Source organism: Mytilus edulis, chromosome 14 (assembly GCF_963676685.1).
Source record: "Mytilus edulis chromosome 14, xbMytEdul2.2, whole genome shotgun sequence".
NCBI classification, from domain to species: domain Eukaryota; kingdom Metazoa; phylum Mollusca; class Bivalvia; order Mytilida; family Mytilidae; genus Mytilus; species Mytilus edulis.
Window position 1 is genome coordinate 58,833,145 of NC_092357.1, and position 27,331 is coordinate 58,860,475.

The 27,331-nt window shown below is 32.3% G+C and overlaps 1 protein-coding gene across 3 annotated transcripts in view; it reads left to right on the forward strand.

The window, feature by feature from the left end:
• The window catches only part of LOC139503740 (uncharacterized), an 89,292-nt gene that overhangs the window by 40,930 nt on the left and 21,031 nt on the right, over positions 1-27,331 (forward strand). Inside the window, exon 1 of one of the 3 annotated variants that reach the window (XM_071293586.1) lies at positions 19,335-19,545. The exons of the other annotated variants lie outside the window; for them this stretch is intronic. The gene's annotated coding sequence lies outside the window, so the exon portion shown is untranslated. Of the gene's footprint in view, positions 1-19,334; positions 19,546-27,331 lie in introns of those variants that run through there. 3 annotated transcript variants of the gene reach the window in all.

The window sequence follows — 27,331 nt, forward strand, 5'->3', positions numbered from 1 at the left end:
AATAATCATTTCTAAGATATGAAATAGAAACTTTATGTATCAGTGTATTTGTTTATTAATTTTTGACATCCTGACGCCATGAAATGGAATTGCGCAATATGGATATGCTGAATTGTTTGTTTTCTGTTTTGTCATGAATTATAACTATGGATTCATCTATTTTCATGGGCACCAATTTTCGTGGATTGAGGAAAACTTTTATTTTTTGTGGATTTTTGATTTCATTAATTTGGCAAAGTCAGCTATTAGATTCTTTTAGAAAATTTGTAATTTCGTTGAACATTTAAATTTGTGGTTCTCCTGCACCCACGAAATCTTCAAAGTTGGTATATGACGAATATAAATGAGTCCACAGTAAGATAAAAGTGTGATGAATTACCTCCCTTCGTTTGTTAACGAAAGCTTTCATTTTTGTATCAGGGTCCTCAGTGGCCTGCGAACACTCAGAGGTTGTGAGTTCCAACCCTGCTGGTGCGGTTGCACTCGTTTCAAATCTTAATTGACTATATATATATAATAGGGTTGCAAGCCTGTCTTCCTATCATAGGTTGGTGGTTTTCTCTGGGGCACTCAAACTTCCTCTACCAAGAAAAAACATGTAAAATTTGTAATTTTTCCAAAGAATTAATTGTGTTATAACAGCTGCTAGAAAAAAAGAAAAATGGATGACATATTATGATTTCTAAGAAATATATATGTATGTTAAACGTACTGACTTAAAAATTAAAAATATAAATTGTTGTTAAATATTTTTCCGGGAGAAGTTTTCGCACAGCCTCTTTTTTAACATGGAAAAACGTAGGTTCTTTTATCCCAGTTTCAAAATACATTAATTGTTAAGTAAACTTGTTCGGTACCTTTTATAGCTGACTAAATGATATGGTCTTTGCTCATTGTTGAATTCCATACAGTGACCTGTAGTTTTAATATTTGTGTCATTTGATCTCTTGTGGTGAGTTATAATCATTGGCAGTATAATACCACATCTTCTTTTTTATATTGTAAATTGTTGTTATCTTTTTTTATTGGTTCATTTAAAGTACAAATGTTTGTGTGGTAAAGGTTTATGAATTTATTAAGCCTATATATTACATTTTGATTAATATCTTTCATAGAATTAAAATAAAAACATGAAAAATGAGAATTTATTTCAAGTAACAAAAAACATGTATGAATGAGTCAATCTCAAAAGTAGCCTATTTATTATTCGTATCATTTGCATGAATATGCAAATTTTGACTAAGGGGTCTAGATAACAAAAGGTGTACAAGAAATTTCTGTGTATTAAAAATATGCAGTGCAATGCCCCCTGGGGGTAGACATTACAGAACTTGTCATTTTTTTAGGCCGCGTAGGTGTTTTTTTGTTATATACAGTTGTCATCTTGTATGTATGTAAAGTTTATGACTTGTCCAAAAATGATATATTTCCGAAATACATAAATTGACGATTATATCAGGACAATTAACCGAGAGGATATTATAGCGATCACCTGCGATTCTACTGTATATATCGTTTGTAAGGACATTAACTAACTGTAAAACTTTATTGTTAAATGCTTGGCAAACATTTTGATCAGGTGTAAGTTATAATTATTACCCAAAATAATTACACCCACATTTTGAACTTCCAGTTTTTACTTATATGTCAAGGGTAAATAAGCTGATATAAGTATAATACACTTAGTGCAATGTGTTCTGCCTTTTGAAGTATGGTAAAAAAAAAATGTTTGTCTTTTGAAGTATGATAAGAAGTTATATAAAAAACCATCATCTTGAAATTTGACCATATTTTTGGTAATATATGTTTAATTTCATTTTCTTGCATTTTAAAGGTGTTCTAAAACATATAGTTTTACATTAATTTATAGTTTGTTACAAAAGTTTAATGAGTTAAAAAAAATATTTTAAAGTTTTTAAAGTTTGATAAGTACCTGAAATGATTAAGATTTCAAAACTTTCTTTAGTCTCATAATATTTTCCTTTTAAACCATCCTGACTGATGATTATTAACAATATTCCTAGTTATCATGGTTATTATTTTGTGAAAATTGGATGAATTATACTTGTGGAAACAGAAACTTAGATTTGTTCGATATTTTGCATGAAACAATGTAAGCTTATAGGATATAAACTGATGTGTCCTTTAGCCACAGCACATTATAAATTTTAAAACAATCATTTTTTGGGCTCTTTATAGCTTGATGTTCAGTGTGAGTCAGGACTCCATGTTGGGGACCGTAAATTGTACTTTAATGGTTAATTGGCTTTTCAAATTGTGACTTGGATGGAGAGTTGTTTCATTGGCACTCTTACCACATCTTCTGCATGTTCTAATACATCTTTTGGTTCCTAAATCATTCCTGAAACATTATGCTTAATCCACAAATTATAAGGATGATATAAGTATGATATTTATGCAAAATTGCAATCTATACAAAAGTATGTACTAGATTTGAGATTGATACCTCCCAGAACTTAATTATTTCCTCATATTTGACATCTTAAACTGTCAGTTTTTGTAAATAAATATTACAACAAAGGGGACAAAGTACTTTGTGGTGGGGGAAGAATGTAACATATCTATTTTAGTAGGAAATCTTGGCACAGTCAGTCACTGGCACTATGTTACTGTGGGTGTATAATTGAAGGGGGTATAAATAAGATGTAGGTTGCTCTAAATTGGGAGGTTCAATCCAGGGATTGTTTTTGTTTTTAAAAGAGTGCATTTTTCTATTTGTTTCCTCTTCATTTTCACGTGCACTTAATTGTGAATGAATTATGGGACATCATTTATACATGGCCATGCAGGTATCAGTACAAGTTTGGATTAGTTACTATCAGTTTGTGTGAAGCTGGTTATAAGAGTGAAATTAGTAACTGAAAACAAGAGGTGCCAACTTTAGGGGTCCAAATATAAATATAAAAAAGAAGATGTGGTATGATTGCCAATGAGACAACTGTCCACAAGAGACCAAAATGCCACAGATATTAACAACTATAGGTCACCGTAAGATCAATGAGCAAAGCCCATCATACTGCAGTCAGCTATAAAAGGCCCCGATAAGACAATGTAAAACAATTCAAACAAGAAAACTAACGGCCTTATTTATATAAAAAAATGAACGAAACACAAATATGTAACACATAAACAACAACCACTGAATTACAGGCTCCTAACTTCGGGACAGGCACATACATAAATAATGTGGCAGGATAAAGTTTGTCTATATTGAATAGTAGATTTTTCCTCTGTGTATTTAAATAGTTGCTCAGATAAAACAGTTTTGAACACAAGAACAAATTATCCTGATAAACTTACTACGTTTCAGGTTTTGTTACTAAATTATTGAACCTCAAATATCTGATGCAATTAAAATATGATATTTTTAGCCTCATTATGTTTTACCACAGACATATTATTTTTCATAATTTAGAATAATAAAATATTATCACTTCTAAAAATATCATTGACAATTAATAGTAGTAAGTAATGAGTAAATTTGAAACAATAAAATGAATGATATACAGTGAGTAATTTTTTTTATATGTTTCCTTGTACTGTCAAAGACCCTGAAGGAATGACAAAACAAATCAGTCTTGTGTGAATTATGTTTGGTCAGATCTGCAACAGATGATTCAGAAAATCAAAATGCACATTCAGAAAGGGTGACGTGCGGGACCGGATGAGATATTTTTAGTGAGACGGCAAACACACAATACAATTACAACCAAGTACAATGAAAGGCCTTTTGAATGTTGAAAACTTCTAGCTGTGTTGAATAGGCGTATGTAATTAGACGGCAAACACACAATACAGAAGTTCAACAAAAAAGAACTATTGAATTTATGGAAAATTTTGAAAACTTCTAGCTGTTTTGAATAGGCATTTGTAATGAGACGGCAAACACACATTACAATTTTAACAAAGAAGGATTCTTGAATGTGTAAAACTTTGAAAACATCTAGCTGTTTTGGATATTATTTTTTTTTATCAGACAGCAAACACACAATAGAATTTCAACAAAGAACAAAGGACTCTTGAATTTTGAAAATCTTGAAAACTTCTAGCTGTTTTTGGACAGACATTTGTAACAAAACGACAAACACACAATACAATTTCAAAAAACAAGGAATTTTGAATGTTAATGAACATTTGTGATCCATTAAAACGTTTAATCCCGCTGCAAATGTTTGCACCTGTCCTAAGTCAGGAATCTGATGTACAGTAGTTGTCGTTTGTTTATGTAATATATACGTGTTTCTCGTTTCTCGTTTTGTTTATATAGATTAGACCGTTGGTTTTCCCGTTTGAATGGTTTTACACTAGTAATTTTGGGGCCCTTTATAGCTTGTTGTTCGGTGTGAGCTAAGGCTCCGTGTTGAAGGCCGTACTTTAACCTATAATGGTTTACTTTTTAAATTGTTATTTGTATGGAGAGTTGTCTCATTGGCACTCACACCACATCTTCCTATATCTATTTGAAAAAATTCTAGATGATTTAAAGTTTTCATAATTTAATTTGGTTTTGGGGGAATTAATAAGAAGGGGGCCTTTAGTTTTCATGTCTGCATTAATTTACATGCAATGCTATCTTGGTGTAAATTAGATACATTCATTAGGTCTTACGCCCTAAAAGTGTATCTAATGCTTTATTTTCGGTCACAGATATGGGTGGGTGCTGCATGATGATATTACTTTTCAGTGGATTAATTGTTATTGAAACCAAGAAAATTGATACTAGACTTAAGCTTAATTGCTGTGTAGTTGAAATGAATATATTGTTTATGAGGAATTTCTTTGACTAATTCCCTGATTAAGACAAAAATTAAGATAAAATGGCTTAAAGGATCCAATGAAGGGCAAACAAGAAAAACATGAAAATGACACTTTAGCATGTTTTCAAACATGTTTTGAGCTAGGATTGTGAAACTTGAAACAATGCAAAAATTAAATGCTTTGCAGTATCAAATAGTGTGAACTAAACAGCCATATTAAGGATTACTGTTATTTAAGTACTAAGCAGCTATTCTGGTAAGATCATGGCCAAGAGGCATGCAAGTGTTAGAAGAGGGTGCCCAGTAATTAAGGGTTATTTACGTGCAACATGTTTTGCCATTTTCATTTCACATGCAGCTGTGAAAAAGGTTCATAATTCCCTATGTTTTGTGAAATTAGCAAAAAGATCAGCGTGGATGTTCAGTGATTAATTGTTCGTTCATCATGAAATGGCAATTTTATTTCCCGTTCTTCCGTGCAGATAACACCCCTTCTGGCCAGTAATTTTTTATGCTGAAGTTTTGAAATAGTGTACTTTTAAAAGTATTTTGATTATTCCTAAATTAGTGTCGGGGCATGCTCTTTCCCCTGTCTTAAATTAAGTCCTCAAATCAGGTCTCATTTCCTGGACGGTAACTTCTATGCACCGAACCTCATCAATAAGTTGTTGACACACTGAGACTTTGTAGATCTAATTAAGTATTAAAGAAGATTGATTTTTCTATTTACTCGATCTGCCTTAAAAATAGAAAGACTAGGCCATGCAAAGATCAATAGATGTGTTATGTCTTTTGTGTCCATGAAAAATAGAAACAAGGCCATGCAAAGATGAATACATGTATTATGTCTTTGGTCTTGGTGAAAAATAGAAAGTAGGCCATGCAAAGGTAATTACATGTGTACAAATGTTATATAAAAAAGAAGATGTGGTATGATTGCCACTGAGACAACTCTCCACAAGAGACCAAATGACACAGAAATAAATAAAACTGTAAGGCCTTCAACAATGAGCAAAGTCAATTACCACATAGTCTTTTGTCTCAAAAATAGAAAAGTAGGCCATACAAAGATCTTTAAATGAGTTATATAAAAAAGAAGATTTGGTATGGTTGCCAATGAGACAACTCTCCACAAGAGACCAAATGACACAGATATTAACAACCCTTTAATTAAGGCCTTCAACAATGAGCAAAGCTGATACCACATATGGGTAGTCTTTTGTCTCAAAAATAGAAAAGTAGGCCATGCAAAGATCAATATGTGTGTTATGTCTTTTGTCTCTGTGAAAAATAGAAAGTAGGCCATGCAAAGATCATTACTTATGTTATATAAAAAAGAAGATGTTGTATGATTGCCAATGAGACAACTCTCCACAAGAGACCAAATGACACAGAAATAAACAAAACTGTAAGGCCTTCAACAATGAGCAAAGTCAATTACCACATAGTCTTTTGTCTCAAAAATAGAAAAGTAGGCCATACAAAGATCTTTAAATGAGTTATATAAAAAAGAAGATGTGGTATGGTTGCCAATGAGACAACTCTTCACAAGAGACCAATTGTCACAGATATTAACAACCCTGTAAGGCCTTCAACAATGAGCAAAGCTGATACCACATATGGGTAGTCTTTTGTCTCAAAAATAGAAAAGTAGGCCATGCAAAGATCAATATGTGTGTTATGTCTTTTGTCTCGGTGAAAAATAGAAAGTAGGCCATGCAAAGATAATTACTTATGTTATATAAAAAAGAAGATGTTGTATGATTGCCAATGAGACAACTCTCCACAAGAGACCAAATGACACAGAAATTAACAACACTGTAAGGCCTTCAACAATGAACAACTCCCATACCACATAGTCTTTTGTCTCAAAAAAAGAGAGTAGGCCATACAAAGATCATTATATGTGTTATATAAAAAAAAAGTTGTAGTATGATCGATTGCCAATGAAACAAATCTTCACAAGAGACCAATTGTCACAGATATTAACAACACTGCAAGGCCTTCAACAATGAGCAAATCCCATAGCACATAGACTTTTGTCTCAAAAATAGAGAGTAGGCCATGCAAAGATCATTACTTATGTTATATAAAAAAGAAGATGTTGTATGATTGCCAATGAGACAACTCTCCACAAGAGACCAAATGACACAGATATTAACAACACTTTAAGGCCTTCAACAATGAGCAAAGCCAGTTACCACATAGTCTTTTGTTTCAAAAATAGAAAGTAGGCCATACTTTAAGATCAATAGATGTGTTTAATATGTCTTTTTGTCTCGGTGAGTCACACCTGTTATACATTTGTAGTAAGAACATTAAATGCATGTATGCATGTATATCCTTTTCAATTACAACATTCCTGTCTCATATATAGTGCATATAGTTTGTGTCCAGATTCTTAATTAGAGAAAAGTACATATAGTTGTCATTTGTTGATGTGGTTCATAAGTTTTTTTTTGTTTCTTGTTTTTTATATAGATAAGACCGTTGATAGTGTAAAACCATTCAAACAAGTTAACTGGTCATTTTTGGGGCCCTTTAATAGTTTACTGTAAGAAGTGAACCAATGTGGCTCCATGTTGATGACTGCAGTATAATGGTTTACTTTTACAAATTGTGACTTGGATGGAGAGTTGTCTCATTGGCACTTATACCACATCTTCTTATATCTATATATGTATTAAGCTAGATAATGCCCTAGATTCATGTTCGTCATATTTGTTTTTTTTAGCGGTTATATAGTTTTCTTAATTGAATTGTTTCATATTTTTTCATGTGGGGGCCAATTAAATTTATGGCTGAACAAATGATTTGAGATTTTCTCATTGTTGAAGGCTGTACAGTTGCCTTTAAATCCTTACATCCACTTTATTTGAAATTTTGTAGATAATTATCTCATTGGCAAATCAAGTGGAACAGTTTTATATTGAATATTGTGGATTCATTATTATTCGTCCGATATCAATTTTCGTGGGTTTCATGGGTACATGTGAGCCACGAATTAAAATGTTCATCGAATACCATATTTTCAATTGGCTTTGTATACAGATATTGGCTAAACCACGAAATCAAATATCCACAAATATGCAAGTTTTCAGCAATCCACGAAAATTGATACCCACGAAAGTAAATGAATCCACAGTATTTGCTAATTTTAATTTGAAGGTCCCCCAGACTGTCATATTTATAAAGATTTCAAATATTTTATCATTTGTATGGCAACAGACAAATGCCTGAAAAAAACGTTTGTTTAAAAGTTTTAAATTGGCCTTTTTTTTCTCACTTTGTGCTTTAAGTATTTAGTAAGCATAATATTTATAACTCTGAAGTTGTTTGGATTAAACCAGTACATGTAACATGTGTTAATGATTTGGCCTTTATATATAACTCAGTAAGGGAGAGTGATGTTTATGACTTTAGAATAATTTAAAAAAAATTGTAATATGTTGGCCTTTGATATAAAAAAAAATCTTTGTGCTTAATAAGCTTAAGTAAGTGTGATGTTTCTTAGAACTTTAAGGTACTTTTAGAGTAATTACACGAAACATGCCTTTGATTTTCAAGTTTTGGCCTTTTTTTGTCATTGTACCTAAATGTTTCTTAAAACTTTAAGGTACTTTTAGAGTAATTACACGAAACATGCCTTTGATTTTCAAGTTTTGGCCTTTTATGGTCATTGCGCCTAAATGTTTCTTAGAATTTTAAGGTACTTTTAGAGTAATTACACATTGCCTCTGATTTCAAGTTTTGGCTTTTTCTTTGGTGCCTACGTAAGCATAATGTTTCTCAACTTTAAGGTACTTTTAGAATAATTACACGTAACATGCCTTTGATTTTTAAGTTTTGGTCTTTTTTAAAACTTTCATTCCTTAAGTAAGCGTATCTTTTCTTAGAACTTTAAGATACGTATTTTACAGGAATTACATGTAACATGCTGAATTTTATTTTAAGTTTTGGCCTTTTTTATTAAACCTTTGTGTCCTAGTAAAAACGTAAGGTACTTTTAGAGTAATTATACTAAACCTAAAACATATATATGCTTTTGTTAAAGTTTTGGCCTCTTTTTTTACTTTGTGCTTTAAGTAAGCGTAATGTTTCTTAGAACTTTAAGGTACTATTAGCTAGGGTAAATTACATAATGTAACATACTTTGAAAAGTTTTTTACTTTGTGCTTAGTAACATGAGAGTAATATTTATTGCTTAAGGTGGTACCCAACACTTTCACTAAAATAAATTTGGCTCGTTTAATTAAGGTCTTTCCTCTCCGCGAGGAAAGACCTTATTGTTTTTCTCCTGTTTTTTTTTTTTTTTTTTTTTTTTTTTTTTTTTTTTTCATCCAGCATTTGTTTGACATGGCCTCCCCTCGTTTCTATTGGAGTTATCAAGACCAAATATGGACCATCGGTAGACCTCATCATGAAGTATTACCAGATGAGGCTGTGTAGGATTTCATCATCCCCTTTAGAAGTTATCTTCCTTTTATTGGTTTTTTTCGACATGGCACCCCCTCGTTGTTTATGAAGATATCATGACCTTAATTGGACAATAGTTTGATCTCATCATGATGTGTTACCATATGAGGCTGCTAAGGATTTCATCATTTCCTATGAGAGTTACGTCCCCTTAAAGCAATTTTTTTCTTTTACATTTTTCTCAAAAAGTATTCAAGATAGAATCCATTTGAAAACGGCAACATGTACAAGACCAGATGGCAATGTTAATTAAAATATACAATCATTTTGTTGTTAACCCTTATAAGGAGTTATTTCCCTTGAAAAAATATACACAATTTTTGAAAATTTGTATCTCGAGAACCGGAAGTCGTAAAGACTTGGGACCTAGACCAATAATCTTAAGTTCATGTGACCTTTAATTTGCACCCAAGGTCAAAGGTCACCGAGTGCAAAAAAAAATTACGCTGCAATTTCAAGCTTTCATATTAAGAAAACGATAAGAGTTTGCTGCATACTTACAGCGTAAAAAATGTTCCTCTCGACGAGCTCTACATTTTATACACTGAGGTCAAAAGAGACCGACTGTCTGTTCAAAAGTTACGACGGGATGATTCTTAAAAGTATAGTATTATATGTATATCTTTTTAAAGGTAACAGATATCAACCTACTATAAACTGCAAAGATGATCAGTAGTTCAAGACCTTCAATTTGAGATCAATGTCAGGTCATGATGAAATTTCACCTTGACCTTCACATTATACTATGACCTTGCCCTTGTGATATTTGAAAGGTCAAGTGGTCCTGAGTTAAATGGTGATAGTCCCATGTCTCTACGATTTCCGGTTCTCAAGTTTTGTATTGCATCATATATTTGATGATTAATTGTGACCTTGGTGAACTTTGAAATTGTCCCAATTCTTTTTCTATAATGTTGTCCTTCAACTGTAGATCATTTATCATTTAACAGTTTTGAGATATCTATTGTCGTTTTAGAGATAATGCAGTTTGAAGTTTTGCGAGCGGAGGCATGTATTTCTGAATCATCAAGAGCTTACCACTTAAAATGTTTTAGAAATTGAAGAGGTTGACATAGTTTTATGTTTGACCAAATACCAAAAACATTCCAGGGAAAAAAACACCAAAAAAATCATTTTGAAATTTTCATGTTTTGCATTGACTTTGTAAATTTCATAACTTCTATTTATATCGTTGATATTGCATCATTTTTGGCACTTTGTCAAATTGGGTCATCTGATATATCAAATTGAAGGTCTCAATAAACTGTACTTAAAAATGAAAAATGTAAACCTCTTTTTCATCCCAGGCGGAAGGGTGGGGTCATTTAGTGCAAAAATTCAAATTTCTCAGATGGTAAGGTTGTCGCATATCAAATGAAAGAACATAAAGCGTACATTTCAAATTTCAAATTGACGTCCCCCAAAAATGGGTTGGATGGGGTCATTGAGTGCAACAAATAAATTTTCTTTTACTATTGGGTTGTTGTATATTTTTTTTTTTTTTTTTTTTTTTTTTTCATCCAGCATTTCTTTGACATGGCCTCCCCTCGTTTCTATTGGAGTTGTCAAGACCAAATATGGACCATCGGTAGAACTCATCATGAAGTATTACAAGATGAGGCTGTGTAGGATTTCATCATCCCCTTTAGAAGTTATCTCCCTTTTATTGTTTTTTTTCGACATGGCCCCCCCTCGTTGTTTTTAAAGATATCATGACCTTATTTGAACAACAGTTAGATCTCATCATGATGTGTTACCATATGAGGCTGCTAAGGATTTCATTATTCCCTATGAGAGTTACGTCCCCTTGAAGCAATTTCTTTCTTTTACATTTTTCTCAAAAAGTATTCAAGATAGAATTGATTTGAAAACGGCAACATGTACAAGACCAGATGGCAGTGATAATGAACATATACAATCATTTTGTTGTTAACCCTTTTAAGGAGTTATTTCCCTTGAAAAAATATACCCAATTTTTGAAAAATTGTATCTCGAGAACCGGAAGTCGTAAAGACTTGGGACCTACACCAATAATCTTAAGTTCATGTGACCTTTAATTTGCACCCAAGGTCAAAGGTTACCAAGTGCAAAAAAAAATTACGCTGCAATTTCAAGCTTGCATATTAAGAAAACGATAAGAGTTTGCTGCATACTTACAGCGTATAAAATGTTCCTCTCTATGAGCTCTACATTTTATACACTAAGCTCAAAAGTGTCCGACTGTCTGTTCAAAAGTTACGACGGGATGATTCTTAAAAGTATAGTATTGTGTGTATATCTTTTTAAGGTAACAGATATCAACCTACTATAAACTGCAAAGATGATCAGTAATTCAAGACCTTCAATTTGAGGTCAATGTCAGGTCATGATGAAATTTCACCTTGACCTTCACAGTATACTATGACCTTGACCTTGTGATATTTGAAAGGTCAAGTGGTCCTGAGTTGAATGGTGGTAGTCCCATGTCTCCACGACTTCCGGTTCTCAAGTTTGGTATTGCATCATACATTTGATGATTAATTGTGACCTTGGTGAACATTGAAATTGTCCCCATTCTTTTTCCATAATGTTGTCCTTCAACTGTAGATCATTTATCATTTAACAGATTTGAGATATCTATTGTCGTTTTAGAGATAATGCAGTTTGAAGTTTTGAGAGCGGAGGCATGTATTTCTGAATCAACAAGAGCTTACCACTTAAAATGTTTTAGAAATTGAAGAAGTTAACATAGCTATATGTTTGACCAAATACCAAAAACATTCCATGGAAAAAAACACCAAAAATTCAATTTGAAATTTTCATGTTTTGCATTGACTTTGTAAGTTTCATAACTTCTATTTATAAAGTTGCTATTACATCATTATTTGCACTTTGTCAAATGGGGTCATCTGATATATCAAATTGAAGGTCTAAATAAACTCTACTTAAAAATGAAAATTTTAAACCCCCTTTTCATCCCAGGGGGACGGGTGGGGTCATTTAGTGCAAACATTCAAATTTCTCAGATGGTAAGGTTGTCGCATATCAAATGAAAGAACATAAAGCGTACATTTCAAATTTCAAATTGACGTCCCCCAAAAATTTGTTGGATGGGGTCATTGAGTGCAAAAAATATATTTTCTTTTACGATAGGGTTGTTGTATATCCAATGAAAGGTCATGATGTGTACATTTAAAATATCAAATTCCCGACCTCCAAAAATTAGTTGGATGGGGTTATTAAGTGCAAAAATCAAACTTTCTAGAACATGGCGTTGTCGCATATCAAATGAAAGCTCATCTACCCTGTGTTCCATATATCATACTTCTGATCTCAAAAATGTAGGCAGAAGAGGTCATTAAGTGTAAAAAGCGAAAAGTTTCAGAAGGTATGCTTGTCGTATATCAAACGAAAGGTCATACAAAGTACATTACGAAAACATCACTTTTACAGGAAAGACCTTTCAATTGTTTTACAAACAATTGAGATACTAGTTTTCATAAAATTTGGTCAAAGTATTTACTTTGACACTTAAACAAAAATATAAAAAAAATTTAAAATTTGAACCAACCGTTTTGTCAGAAAAAATACACTGGTTATATAGCAATTTGACAAACACCAATTTTGATCATTGAGAAGCTTCATATTCCTTGTACAACACAACATAATTAAAACGTTAAGCTGACTTTACAGAGTTATCTCCCTGTAGTGTTAGGTACCACCTTAAAAGTACTTTATAGTCATTACAAAAAATGTAACATGCTTCACTCAGTGTTTTTAAGCTTTGGCCTTATTTTTTTTGTCTTTCTGCCTAGTAAGCGTATTGTTTTAAGGTACTTTTAGAGTAATTACATGTATTTAATTAGAACTGCTACAAGCCTCTTATTCTGATAGATTGGGATTCAATGAGATTTAGATATGCTTAGGATTTATACTAAGTAAGAGTTAGTGTCGTGGAAAGTAAATTTGGAGCAGTTTTAGTACATTTAGTATTACAAGTCTAGACTACATGTTTTTATAACTGAAACCGATTTTGGATAAGGTCAAGATTCTCTGTAAATTGAATTGTATTAATTGTCTCTCCAACTTAATTATTCTTTTCTTAGCATGGGTTTATTTATCTATTTGTAAGAAATTTTATACTAGACTTTTCTAAGATTATTTTGTTTCTAAGATCTGACCTGAAGACTTAGAAAAAGTTTTTACACTACGGTATTGTTTTAGGTATTAGGCTGAAGGTTGGTACCAATTAAAATGTTTAAACCCACTGCATTTGTTTGCACCTGTCTTAAGTCAGGAACCTGATGTTCAGTGGTTGTTGGTTGTTGATGTAGTTCATAAATGTTTCTTGCTTTTTACGTCTAGATATAAGACTGTTGTTTTTCCCATTTGAATAGTATCACACTAGTCATATCTTTTTGGGCCCTTTATAGTTTACTACTCGGTGTATTAGCCCACTTTGTGGTTTATTTAATTTAATTTTTATTTACTTGGATGGAGAGTTGTCTCATTGGCACACATACCACATCTTCTTATATCTCTTAACAATTTTCTATGCAATATATATCTATTTTTTTAATGGTTGTTTCTGTTACTGATGCTCCAAGGCTTAAAAATGTGCTTAAATCCCTTATTATTACTTTTCAGCCTACTTATTAATTTTAATTCTCTAAACATGCTAAAGGTTAAGCACTGAATTGCCTTTGGATCCTCGCTCTGATTCTCTGAGGGAGCTCAATTTTATATAATTTGCTGTGATTGAGACCAGGAAGTAATAAAGGCATGTAGGTGACGGACGAGTTGAAAGATGTATGTCAAATTCCGTGTTTATTATCATCTTATGAAGAATGGTAATAGATATGAAATACAGCTTATGTACAATTTAAATTACAAATATCAAAGTTCATCTTAAGGTAATAAAAAGGAAATCTGACATATAAATTGATTTGATATCCGTTATATGATGACTGAACATTTTGTGTATTCAGATTTTAGTGGTGTTTTATTGGTTGACTAAAGAATTTTCTGCTAAAAAGGGGGGAGACCTCAGTAAGATTTTTTTTGGTAGACATGTCTTTCATTCAACAAAATTGAAACCATCCCAAACATTATTTTTTTACCACAAATTTACTAAAAAGACAATTATAAAAAGATGTATATTTTATCTTAATTTCTTTAAAAAAAAGGGGGGGGGGACAAAAATGGTTAGAAACTATTCTGACAAGGAAGTAATAAAGGCAAAAAGGTGACGGACAAGTTGAAAGATGTATGTCAAATTTCTTGTTTATCATCATTTTACGAAGAATGGTAATAGATATAAAATACAGCTTAATTATGTACAAATTACAAATATCCATAAGGGACAACATCAAAAGTTCAATGAAGGATAAAAAACTTAATTCACATAGTTTTTTCACTGACCCCCCACCCCCCTCTTAACTTAATTTGGGAAATATTGATTGACCCATATAGATGTAAAAATCAATGTCGAATAACTTAATCATCTTGCAGCAGTTCAACACCCCCACCCCAAACTATTTGAATTAAGTTTTTTATCTTACATTGATCTTTTGATGTGATCCATAAGTTAATCTTAGGGCAAAAAATAGGAAATATGACAGATAAATTGATTAGCATCCGTTATATAATGACTGAACAATTTGTCTTCAGGTTTTGGTTGACTTAAGAATTTGTTGCTGTTAAAAAAAGGGGGAGACCTCAGTTAGGATTTTTTGGTAGATATATATTTTATTCATCAAAATTGTAGCCATCGTAAACATCATGTTTAAACCACTTTATATTTTCTTAAAAGACAATTATAAAAAGAATATTTTTTCTCGTAAATTCTTTTTAAAAAAGGGGGGGGTCCAAAAATAGTCAGAAACTATTGCAAGGAGGAAGTAATAAAAACATGTAGGTGACAGACGAGTTGAAAGATGTATGTCAAATTTCATATGTTTATGATCACACTATAAAGGATGGCTATAGACATAAAATGCAGCTTATGTACAAATTACAAATATCATTAAGTTCATCTGAGAGTAATAAATTGGAAATATGACATATAAATTGATTTGATATCCGTTAATGACTGAACATTTTGTGTCTTCTGGTTCTGGGTTTATTTAAGTTGACAAGGAATTTGTTGCTAAGAAGGGGGGAGATTTTAGTGAGGATTCTTTTGGTAGACATATATTTTATTCAATAATCTTGAAACCATCACACACATTATTTTGAAACAACTTTATATTTAATTTGAAAGACAATTAATATAAAGTGGGCTTTTTTTCATAAATTCTTTGAAAAAAAGAGGGGGGGAGTGAGAAGTAAAAAAATAATAACTACTAAGAAAACTAGAAAGAGTAAATCTGCTGTTAATTTAAATGTCATAAAATGTTGGCAGACTCAAGTCATTCAAGTGAGATCATTTAAAATTCTTTAAAAAAAAAGGGGGGGGGACAAACATGTTTAGTAATAAAAAGAAACTTGAAAGGGTTCTGAAAATTTCATAAAACATCGACCACAATTTATTCATTCCAATGAAATCGTTTCATATATAGAATTATGATCAATTGTACTTTATATTGTTTATAATGAATTCAATTGGCATGTATACAGTTTTAAAGTCACTTAATTTACATAAAATGATTTATTCAATTTTTTTAACTTATATGATACATGAAGTTTCTTGTTTAACTGTTTAACCTTTGTACGTTATATAGTCCACATGAATATACATGTAAGGAATGATTGATCAGTAACTAATGCGTTATTTACACAAATTCTTTTTATTTGATACACGTAATTACCCCCACACCTACCATCCGTCATGTGACTCGTATACGCCTACTTTTTATGACTTTACTAAGTACTGATATTTTTATGAATACATGCAGATGAAAGGGCCTAAAAATTTACAATTTAAAAATGATTTTTATATGATTCAGGATATATTGTACATCATTATGTAAATCTAACATGATTTTTATAGAAAAAGTCATGAATTTTTTAATGTGTCTTTAAATTCCCTTGAATGATTTTGTAAACCAAAAAAAAAGAAAATAGAAGAATATTATAAGTGTTTGTAATTATATCATTTTTTAACATAATTTTTTAATGCATCTTCCCTTGAATTATTTTGTAAACCCAAAAAAATAAAAAAAATAGTTTTATCTTTTTTTGAGCATTAAAATGTTAGAACTGTCAGTGTCTTACCAAAGTCAAATGATTGTTCACATATCAATAAAGGAAATATTGGGACACATCAATGAGACAGCAAACTGACAAACATAACCAATACATTTAAAAGGCAATTAATTAAATATAGAACAGATATTTTCTTTTCCTTCAACATTAAACATGATTGAGTCCTTACTATATTTAAGCTATTAGTTGACCTTAGTCTAGACAAGTCCTTAGATCCCCACAGATCCCCCATTGAAACTTAATTCTCCTAATAACCAAAAAGATCTAAAGACAACATCGACAATGACTGTTGAGGTTTATTGCATTTTACTTGTACATGAATTTGTAGCTATTTAAGTCATTGGTGGATCCAGGGAGTCTGTCAGGGTTGGGGTTGAAGCCCCTCCTTTTTTTTGACAATCAATCGCTTTTAAATAGGGACATATAGTTGGAATCCCCATTATTCCTGGGTTTGGACCACAGCTTTAAAAACTATAGTAAGGTTAAACTTGACACAATTTACGCATGTGAAGAAGTTTAATAATGACCTTGACATATGACCATGTATCATTTCAGAGGACCATACGGCATATTGTTGTTCAAAGCTTTCAATCATTAGAACAAAACAAAACCTTGAAAACCAACCTTAGCCACTTTCAGTATGTCAACGTTCATTTTTTTGGTCCATATACTGTTATGGCAATTACATAATATAACTTGACATCAGACAGACTGTTGGTTTATCACGCTGTTTACTATAGATTTGACAGAGTCACTGCATGCGTAAATTAATTAATTGCATTCAAAAAAATGCTGATTTTTTTTTTACCATATCATGTTGTTCAATGTTGTTATATACTGGAAAGATTTTTGAAGACTAGAATGTGAATCAAGAAAATTGCTGGTGTGAGCCTAATAGATGTTAATTAAAGAAAAAACCACTCAATAGGATTAGAATCGTCTACTTTGGTGTTTTCCACAATGTTGTTAATAGTAATTGACAAAAAGCAAGAGACTTTGACTTTGTCCATTTGGTGCTAAGACCCATGCAGTTATATTGGTTCAGGGCATGTTCTAGTCCTGACCGTCCCTCAGTAATAAAACTTGACTCACTCACTCACTTAACTCAGAGTACAAAAATTATGCTCGAAATATAATAACTAAATCCAATAATTTGATTGGCTGATTTTAAAGTTTCAATACAATATTTATCCTCCTCAAAATTTTTATGACATCAAGGTCAGGTAAAACATTGTTAAATTAGAATATTATTGAAAGGAGGTTTAAGAATGCAAAGAGACCTTGAACACTCAGTCCAAAACAATAGACAGGCATTCACACACAAGTCTGAGAGATCAAATTGCTTTCATTATATATTGCTGAAACCTTAAGTAGCTGAACCATTACTGTTGTCAATGATTATTCGATATCTGTCACTTCAGCAAAAAGTCCAATATGCAATTTATTTTTTTCAATTAAGACCATGTAATTTTTTTTAAAATTATTTTAAAGCTGATTATTGAGGGTTTTGATTTCAATATGTATCGATCATATATACAATTTACTCTTTTTTTTCAAAAATATGTTTTTTTTAAATTTTGATTTTTCTGTATGATGATTGGCTGCCCTTAATTTTATTGACATGTTTCATTTTTAATATGTATTATTAACAAATGGAAAAATCACAAGAACAAATAAATTTCACTTCTATTGTGACTTTTTATTGTAAACGAATGGAAAAGTCAAAAGAACAAATTCAAGATTTCACTACCGTTGTGACCTTAAAATTACTGGAAACCACAGTACTTCCTTGTTGAGAAAAATCAATAAGTTTACCTCCCCTTAATTTTTTAGTACAATGACAGCGTACCTATGGGGTTTATGTCGAGGAATTGATTATTTGGTAAATCTGAAAAAGATAATATTCTATTCTCAAGAATTAATTAGAAAAAGTCTATGAAAATCTTTTTTAGTGAGTTTTTTTGTGCATATTATAGGGATATGCCTGGTTTGTGTAGTTCATATTAAAGTGAATAATATTACAATTTTAAATACTTATAATGTTGAGAAATATAGAATCAATTTGTTTTGGGTTCTTTTTTTGTTTTTTACATTAAACAGGCATTGTACCCTTCTATTTCTGATAGAGTTATCTCCCATTGGTATAATAATCAATAATAATATTTCTGAGTTTTTAAAATCTTTTATTGGTGGTCCTTGAAGAAATCTGCTGGTCCTCGATCACCAACATGTCTATTGGAAAATACCAAACTTGTGGTGGTTCCTTGGACATTTTGATGGTCAAAACCCCTGGAGCTTGACTTTTCAAGAACTCTGAAAGTATTTCAGTGCTGTCTATATTCCTTTTAAAAGGGAAATATTAAATAAACAGAAAATGGTATATATATTGCCTACATGCATTATAAATAAATCTTAATAAATCTGTTGGAATTGTGCTAATTATCTCCCCTGAATTGTGCTAATTATCTCCCCTGAATTGTCTAGTTATCTCCTCTGGTTAGCATTAGGTTTTAGCAGGAATAACAATTTAAGTTTCCACTGATGAATAGAATTTTCAACTTCACAGTTTTGTGTCCCCAACACCATGAATGGTCAATTTAGTATAAACTGCTGACTTTTAAGAGCAACTGAGTTCAACACCATTTTTTCGATGGCCTTAATGCTATTTGTGCTTTCGTCAATTGTTTGTTTAGCAATATTGCAATGCCTGTTTTTTTTATACTTTTTTTTTATTGTACTTTTATGAAATGATCTTACCTTTGAAATTTATTCACTAAATTTCATATGCAATTATGACTTTTAATGATCTTAATACCATTCCAAATCCCACTCAGAACCCCTAAAACATAAATTGTCTTACTTTCCACTTTCACTTTGAAGTCTCTCACCTGTAGAGAGCCCCACTACAATAAATTTCTGTGAGTAGGTGGGGAGCTTCCACATAGTAATATATAATGGTTGGATTCTATTTTTGTGTTGTCAGATATATAGTAGTAAAGAGAGTAAACAATATTTGTAAAAGAAATCAATAAGCTGTGGTGTATTGCACTCAGGAGAAATTTACATTATGTAAACAATGGAATATACAACTTCTAACACAACACAGGTAAGGCTTTTAACAGCTGATTGTTTAGTTATTAATTAACAAGAGGTGTATAGTAAGATATTTATAGATTCAAGTTGTAGTTTTGCATACTAAGGGTTATTTTTTGAGGTGGGTTAAATCTAGGATTACTTTCTGTTTTGAAATGAGGTCAGTTAGGTCACTGTGGAAGTTATATGTGTGTCAAATGGAAAACAAATTGATTTCTGATTATTGTGGAGCTAAAAAGTAGATATATACTTTTTTGGGGGGAGGGCACTTAATATCTTGCAGTTTGGTGTGAGCCAAGGCTCCTTGTTGAAGACCATACTTAGACCTATAATGGATTTTCTTTAACAAATTGTGACTTGGATTGAGAGATGTCTTATTGTCAACCATACCACATCTTCTTATATCTATTTTAAGCATTAAAGTCAAAACAATTTTACTGATTTAATATGACTTTTTTACAAATAAATATATATTATAACAAAAAAGTTGGACAAATTTGTTTAAAAAAAGATAAGAATTAAGACACTTAGAAGGAACAAATCAGAAACCACTTTAAATTAAGTTCATTTTAAACAAACAATAACAAACTCAGGCTAAGATGGAAAAATATCCAAAAGACAACCAAAAAGTCCATATAATATTATAGATTGGGCAACACAAACCCCTATAAAATCTGGAGGTGAACTTGTGTGCTCGGCAGGGGTCAGTATAGTACCTGCTCCACTTGTGTTCTTGTCTTGATGTCAGTTTTAACACATAATCTGTACGTTGTTTATACATGTAAATATTTCAGGATAAGTTGTTTAAGTTGGTTTGAATTGTGGTTCAGGTTTCTTAGAGGTATACATTAGTATTATATGAAGTTTTTATGGGTATAATATCATGTATATCGAGTTATGCTGACCTATAGTTAAAATTGAGAATGGAAATGGGGAATGTGTGAAAGCGTATAAACAACAACCTGACCATAGAGCAGACAACAGCCGAAGGCCACCAATGGGTCTTCAATGTGTAACCGGAGAGCACGAATTTCATTACAAAATTGCTTGTCTCCACCGGGACTCGAACCCGGGACCTCGGTGTTACAAGGCATCGCGCTAACCGACTGAGCTAAAGAAGTACTTCCTTAGCTCAACCGCTTACGGCTGACTAAGTATCTACTAAGTTTTTCTAAGGGAAGCAATCCCGTCACAAATGTATTAGTGAGAAACTCTCACACCCGGAGGCGTCGTTCAGCTGGCCCCTTAACAAATATGTATACTAGTTCAGTGATAACGAACGTCATACTATGTCATTTGATCTCTGTTTGAGATTGCATCATGGAGCCTCCGTGGTTGAGTGGTCTTAGTATAGTAATTGCTACTGGAATCACTGGCCAGTCAACCCCGCTCCTGCTGTTTACCCAGTCCACTCCAATCTTGATTGACTATAGGATTGTCAGTTTTCCTATTGAAAGTTGATATAGCCCAAAAGTATAGTGCTTAAAAGTGGCATTAATTTAAAACACAAAAATCAAATCAAATCAAATTTTCATTTTGATGAAATGAATAAAGATATATTAATACTGCTCTAATTTTTGTAAAACCCTATGTATAACATTGATGCTGTTTGGAATGACTAATTTAAATCACTGACTTCCTTTTGTGAAACTGGAATGATATTTTGGAGACTAATTAATTGCTTTTAAAATTAGTCATTATTTTTTCTGTTTTTTGTGCTTTAAAATCATTTCTGAATGTAACCCACCTCTCTCAGATTTCAAGCAGACTATTTGTGGTTTTACCTATAGTTTTATAATTCTGCGATGTAAAACAATGCTTCTTTATTTCATACTTGATAGCCTTAAATGAATATGTCCTTGCAGGGATGGATAAGTCTGTTTTTCACGTGCAATAATCTGTTTTGTGTTATTTTATGACAACATATTTTTTTTCTCTAAAGGCCACTAACGGTCTAACACATACTCATTTCTTGGTATTAGGTTACTGATAGTTGAAATAATTAAGTTTTGCTAAAAAAAATATTCTTGCATTTTAGATTAAATGCTTGTAGCATTTTTCTCTGAAATTAGATCATTAGAATATAGCATGTTGTCCTTGGTTAACATGTTTAATGATCACAATATAATAAATACATGATAAATTTTTTGATAATTTACAATATTTATGTTTTAATTAGAAGAGAATAAAATCAATTTGACATTTAAGTAAGATTATATGAAACAATCTGCAGAATTTTTTTTCCCATCAGTTAAAACAAACTCTAGATTAATTCCAGAGGGAATAAACAGATTATCTTTTATGACTGTGTAATAGTTAATTTATTGTTTGTTCCATTTACCGTTTACTACTGTGTTTAAAGAGTGTAACCTGCCTCCTTTTACTACTGTGTTTTACAGTGTAACCTGCCACCTTTTACTACTGTGTTTAACAGTGTAACCTGCCTCCTTTTACTACTGTGTTTAAAGAGTGTAACCTGCCTCCTTTTACTACTGTGTTTAAAGAGTGTAACCTGCCTCCTTTTACTACTGTGTTATACAGTGTAACCTGCCACCTTTTACTACTGTGTTATACAGTGTAACCTGCCTCCTTTTACTACTGTGTTTTACAGTGTAACCTGCCTCCTTTTACTACTGTGTTTAACAGTGTAACCTGCCTCCTTTTACTACTGTGTTATACAGTGTAACCTGCCACCTTTTACTACTGTGTTTTACAGTGTAACCTGCCTCCTTTTACTACTGTGTTTAAAGAGTGTAACCTGCCTCCTTTTACTACTGTGTTTAACAGTGTAACCTGCCTCCTTTTACTACTGTGTTATACAGTGTAACCTGCCTCCTTTTACTACTGTTATACAGTGTAACCTGCCTCCTTTTACTACTGTGTTTAACAGTGTAACCTGCCTCCTTTTACTACTGTGTTATACAGTGTAACCTGCCTCCTTTTACTACTGTGTTATACAGTGTAACCTGCCTCCTTTTACTACTGTGTTTAAAGAGTGTAACCTGCCTCCTTTTACTACTGTGTTATACAGTGTAACCTGCCTCCTTTTACTACTGTGTTATACAGTGTAACCTGCCACCTTTTACTACTGTGTTTTACAGTGTAACCTGCCTCCTTTTACTACTGTGTTTAAAGAGTGTAACCTGCCTCCTTTTACTACTGTGTTTAAAGAGTGTAACCTGCCTCCTTTTACTACTGTGTTTAACAGTGTAACCTGCCTCCTTTTACTACTGTGTTATACAGTGTAACCTGCCTCCTTTTACTACTGTTATACAGTGTAACCTGCCTCCTTTTACTACTGTGTTATACAGTGTAACCTGCCTCCTTTTACTACTGTGTTATACAGTGTAACCTGCCTCCTTTTACTACTGTTATACAGTGTAACCTGCCTCCTTTTACTACTGTGTTATACAGTGTAACCTGCCTCCTTTTACTACTGTGTTATACAGTGTAACCTGCCTCCTTTTACTACTGTTATACAGTGTAACCTGCCACCTTTTACTACTGTGTTTAACAGTGTAACCTGCCTCCTCTTACTACTGTGTTATACAGTGTAACCTGCCTCCTCTTACTACTGTGTTTTACAGTGTAACCTGCCTCCTCTTACTACTGTGTTTTACAGTGTAACCTGCCACCTTTTACTACTGTGTTATACAGTGTAACCTGCCTCCTTTTACTACTGTGTTTTACAGTGTAACCTGCCTCCTTTTACTACTGTGTTTTACAGTGTAACCTGCCTCCTCTTACTACTGTGTTTAACAGTGTAACCTGCCTCCTCTTACTACTGTGTTTTACAGTGTAACCTGCCTCCTCTTACTACTGTGTTTTACAGTGTAACCTGCCTCCTTTTACTACTGTGTTTTACAGTGTAACCTGCCTCCTCTTACTACTGTGTTTAACAGTGTAACCTGCCTCCTCTTACTACTGTGTTTTACAGTGTAACCTGCCTCCTCTTACTACTGTGTTTTACAGTGTAACCTGCCTCCTTTTACTACTGTGTTTTACAGTGTAACCTGCCTCCTTTTACTACTGTGTTTTACAGTGTAACCTGCCTCCTCTTACTACTGTGTTATACAGTGTAACCTGCCTCCTTTTACTACTGTGTTATACAGTGTAACCTGCCTCCTTTTACTACTGTGTTATACAGTGTAACCTGCCTCCTTTTACTACTGTGTTATACAGTGTAACCTGCCTCCTTTTACTACTGTGTTTTACAGTGTAACCTGCCTCCTTTTACTACTGTGTTATACAGTGTAACCTGCCTCCTTTTACTACTGTGTTTTACAGTGTAACCTGCCTCCTCTTACTACTGTGTTATACAGTGTAACCTGCCTCCTTTTACTACTGTGTTATACAGTGTAACCTGCCTCCTTTTACTACTGTGTTATACAGTGTAACCTGCCTCCTCTTACTACTGTGTTATACAGTGTAACCTGCCTCCTTTTACTACTGTGTTTAACAGTGTAACCTGCCTCCTTTTACTACTGTGTTTTACAGTGTAACCTGCCTCCTCTTACTACTGTGTTATACAGTGTAACCTGCCTCCTTTTACTACTGTGTTATACAGTGTAACCTGCCTCCTTTTACTACTGTGTTATACAGTGTAACCTGCCTCCTCTTACTACTGTGTTATACAGTGTAACCTGCCTCCTTTTACTACTGTGTTATACAGTGTAACCTGCCTCCTCTTACTACTGTGTTTTACAGTGTAACCTGCCTCCTTTTACTACTGTGTTATACAGTGTAACCTGCCTCCTTTTACTAGCTGTGTTTTACAGTGTTACAATAACCTGCCTCCTTTTACTAGCTGTGTTTTACAGTGTAACCTGCCTCCTTTTACTACTGTGTTTTACAGTGTAACCTGCCTCCTTTTACTACTGTGTGATACAGTGTAACCTGTCTAATCGAACACTTGAGTATTCCAACATCTTGCTTTAATGGACACATTTTCAAAGTCCCAAAATATGCCTATCTCTACAGAAAATACCTGAGTATCATTGGACACCCTGGTAATTACAACATTTTTTTTCATGTCTCCTGAGTGTGTCAGATAACACAGGTTTCACTGTAGTACGTTAATTTGTTGTTTGTTCCATGACAGTGGTGTGGGAGGAAAGGTCGTTGACTTTATGACTGAACTGTCATTAGTATTTATTAAATTTCTGTCATCACGATCCTTGCATTACTTTTTGAAAGAAATCCATTCTGAATTCTTATTATCTGATTTTATATAATACAGATCAACAAGGGAGTTTGTACTTTTAGGACTTTCTTTAAGGTTTTCCTTCTTTGAGGTTAGATTGAATAATTATAAACTTCTTTCCAGGCGTATTATTTGACACATTTTTTAATTGAGTTTCAGTGATTCCTTTATTGATCAACCAAATCCAAATCTTTTCCCACAAATTGGGGGATGGGGTGGGGTTGTTGGCTCTTAATATGTCTCTACAGCGTGACTCAATGTCTAAAAAAGGGGGGTTGACACATGTTTAGGATGTTGGATACAGTGGATAAAAAAAGAATGTAAAAATTTCCCCTTAAAAACAGGTGGTTTAAAAATGTGTCACTCACAGTGATCCCTCTGTTTTCATTGAGGCTTTTAGAAAAAAAGAAATATTGGGAAAAGGGAGATAACTCAATGTCATTACTCATTACTTTATATTAAAATTATTACCTGCACTGCAAAGCAAATCTTGCAAAATAGTCACAGACTTTTTTTACCATAGACACTGATGAGAATTATCACTTCCATTTTAAAGTACATTAAACCTTTAATACTTTGATGGCACAGTTTTTTGGGCACTTTTGTAATTTTTGTAGAATATTTTAACAATAAATATGGAATGCCAATTGATTCAGACAAGACTTAAGTAGGAATTCAATTTCTAAATTCTAATCCTTCAAGTGTTTAAAACATGATGAAATGAAGCATAATAATCAAGTTTAAAACCTTCAGAGATTGTTATTAAATTCGATGTCAAACTGAAACTAGAGGCAGACGAACAGTAAATTTTATGATTTAGCAATTTGTAGTGATTTTTCTATTGAGAATGTTCCATAGAGGCCAGACATTAAATGAATAAATTGATTTGAATTTTTAAGCTCTATAATGACATTAGGATACACAGGCATGTTTCTTCTTTTTGGAGTATTGGGTGTTAATTAGTCAGATCTTAGAATATGTATAATGAGGAGGAGGGGTTTGGGATCCACCTGTGCTTATAAATAATATTTTTCTGTCATAAGTAGTACAATTTAAAGCTAACATCTAGTAAACATGCTTTTTTTGTAGCGTTTGTCATTTATAAAACCAATATTGAATATTCAGCATTTGGAAAGCTAAAAAAAACACATGAACATTGCTCTACCTTTTAAATATTTGTTGTTTTTTTTTCATTAAAAGAAATTTGGGTAACCCATACATTTGGAATTCTAAAAAAATGAAGATTGCTCTACCTTTAAAATATGTGTTTTTTTTCATTAAAAGTAGGACAAAATCTGTAATAAAGTTTATATGATAAATATATATATATATAAATGGTTGACAAATTTCTGTATTGAGAAAACTGTGAACAAAAAACTAAAGTTCAAAGATTTTTTTACGTGAACACATTATGATCATTTAACTCTTGATTTCTTCAAACAAACTGTGAAAAAAAATATGTATTTTACTTTTTTTTAAGGGAAAACAATTATTAAGCATTATTTAACAGTTTGATCAGGGGGGGGGGGGGGAATGATAAAAGTACAAACTAAGTATATTTGATATTAGCAATTTATACCAAAAACAGTGGCAACAAAATAGACTATACAATATATAATTTCATTTTTTTAAGGGAAAATAACCATACCAACAATGATTTATACCAAAGACTGTGAAAAAAATAAAGATAAAAAGTATTTTTGATTTTTCAAGGGATAACAACGAAACCAACAATCTATTTTTTTATTAGACTTAATATTATAATTGTATATATTTGAAAGATTTTCAGGGAAAAACAATTAAGAAAGTGATCTACATGCACTCCCTACTTACTGACCTAGATATTATTTTGACCTCTAATTTACTGAGAAATAGATTTATAATAGTTTATACAAAAATCTGCTGAATTGGCATTAATGAAGGAGATATATATATATTATATGAGCTTATATGTCATGCATCAGCAACCTTGAACCAAAAAAAGCTAAAATGACATCTTCAGATCAAAATACAAAGACTATAGAAAAGAACAACTATCTGCCATTTACAATCTAAACTTATTTCATGCCAGAGATATATGAATTTCAAAGCTAAATTTATAATTTTAAAAATTTCAAATTGATTAAAAAAAACATATTTATACATGTATAGTGTTTACTATGCAGTGTGGGTTTTGTCCATTGTTGAAGACTTTAGGCTGACGATGCAGTAGCTGTTAATTTCTATGTCATTTGGTGTCAAGTGGAGAGTAGTTTAATTGGCCAACACATCACATCTTATTATTTTTTATATTAGCGGCCATAATACTATTATGGCTTCAATGTAACTTCTAAAGTACCCATTTTTATCAGGACTCCAGGGTCAGGTGTTTTTAAGCTCAGGATTTTGGAATTGACCCTTTCGGGATCTGGAATTTTTTTTCTTTGAATTTCGGGATGTCGGGATATAAATTTTCATTTTTTATGTCAATTACTATGAGAGCCGTTTGGTAAATCAAAAATAAATGCACAAATTTAAGTCTTCAGTTGTGTATAATATTCGTGTCCTTGCAACCAACTACATTTTTGGGGTAAACAGGTGCATATTCATACACACC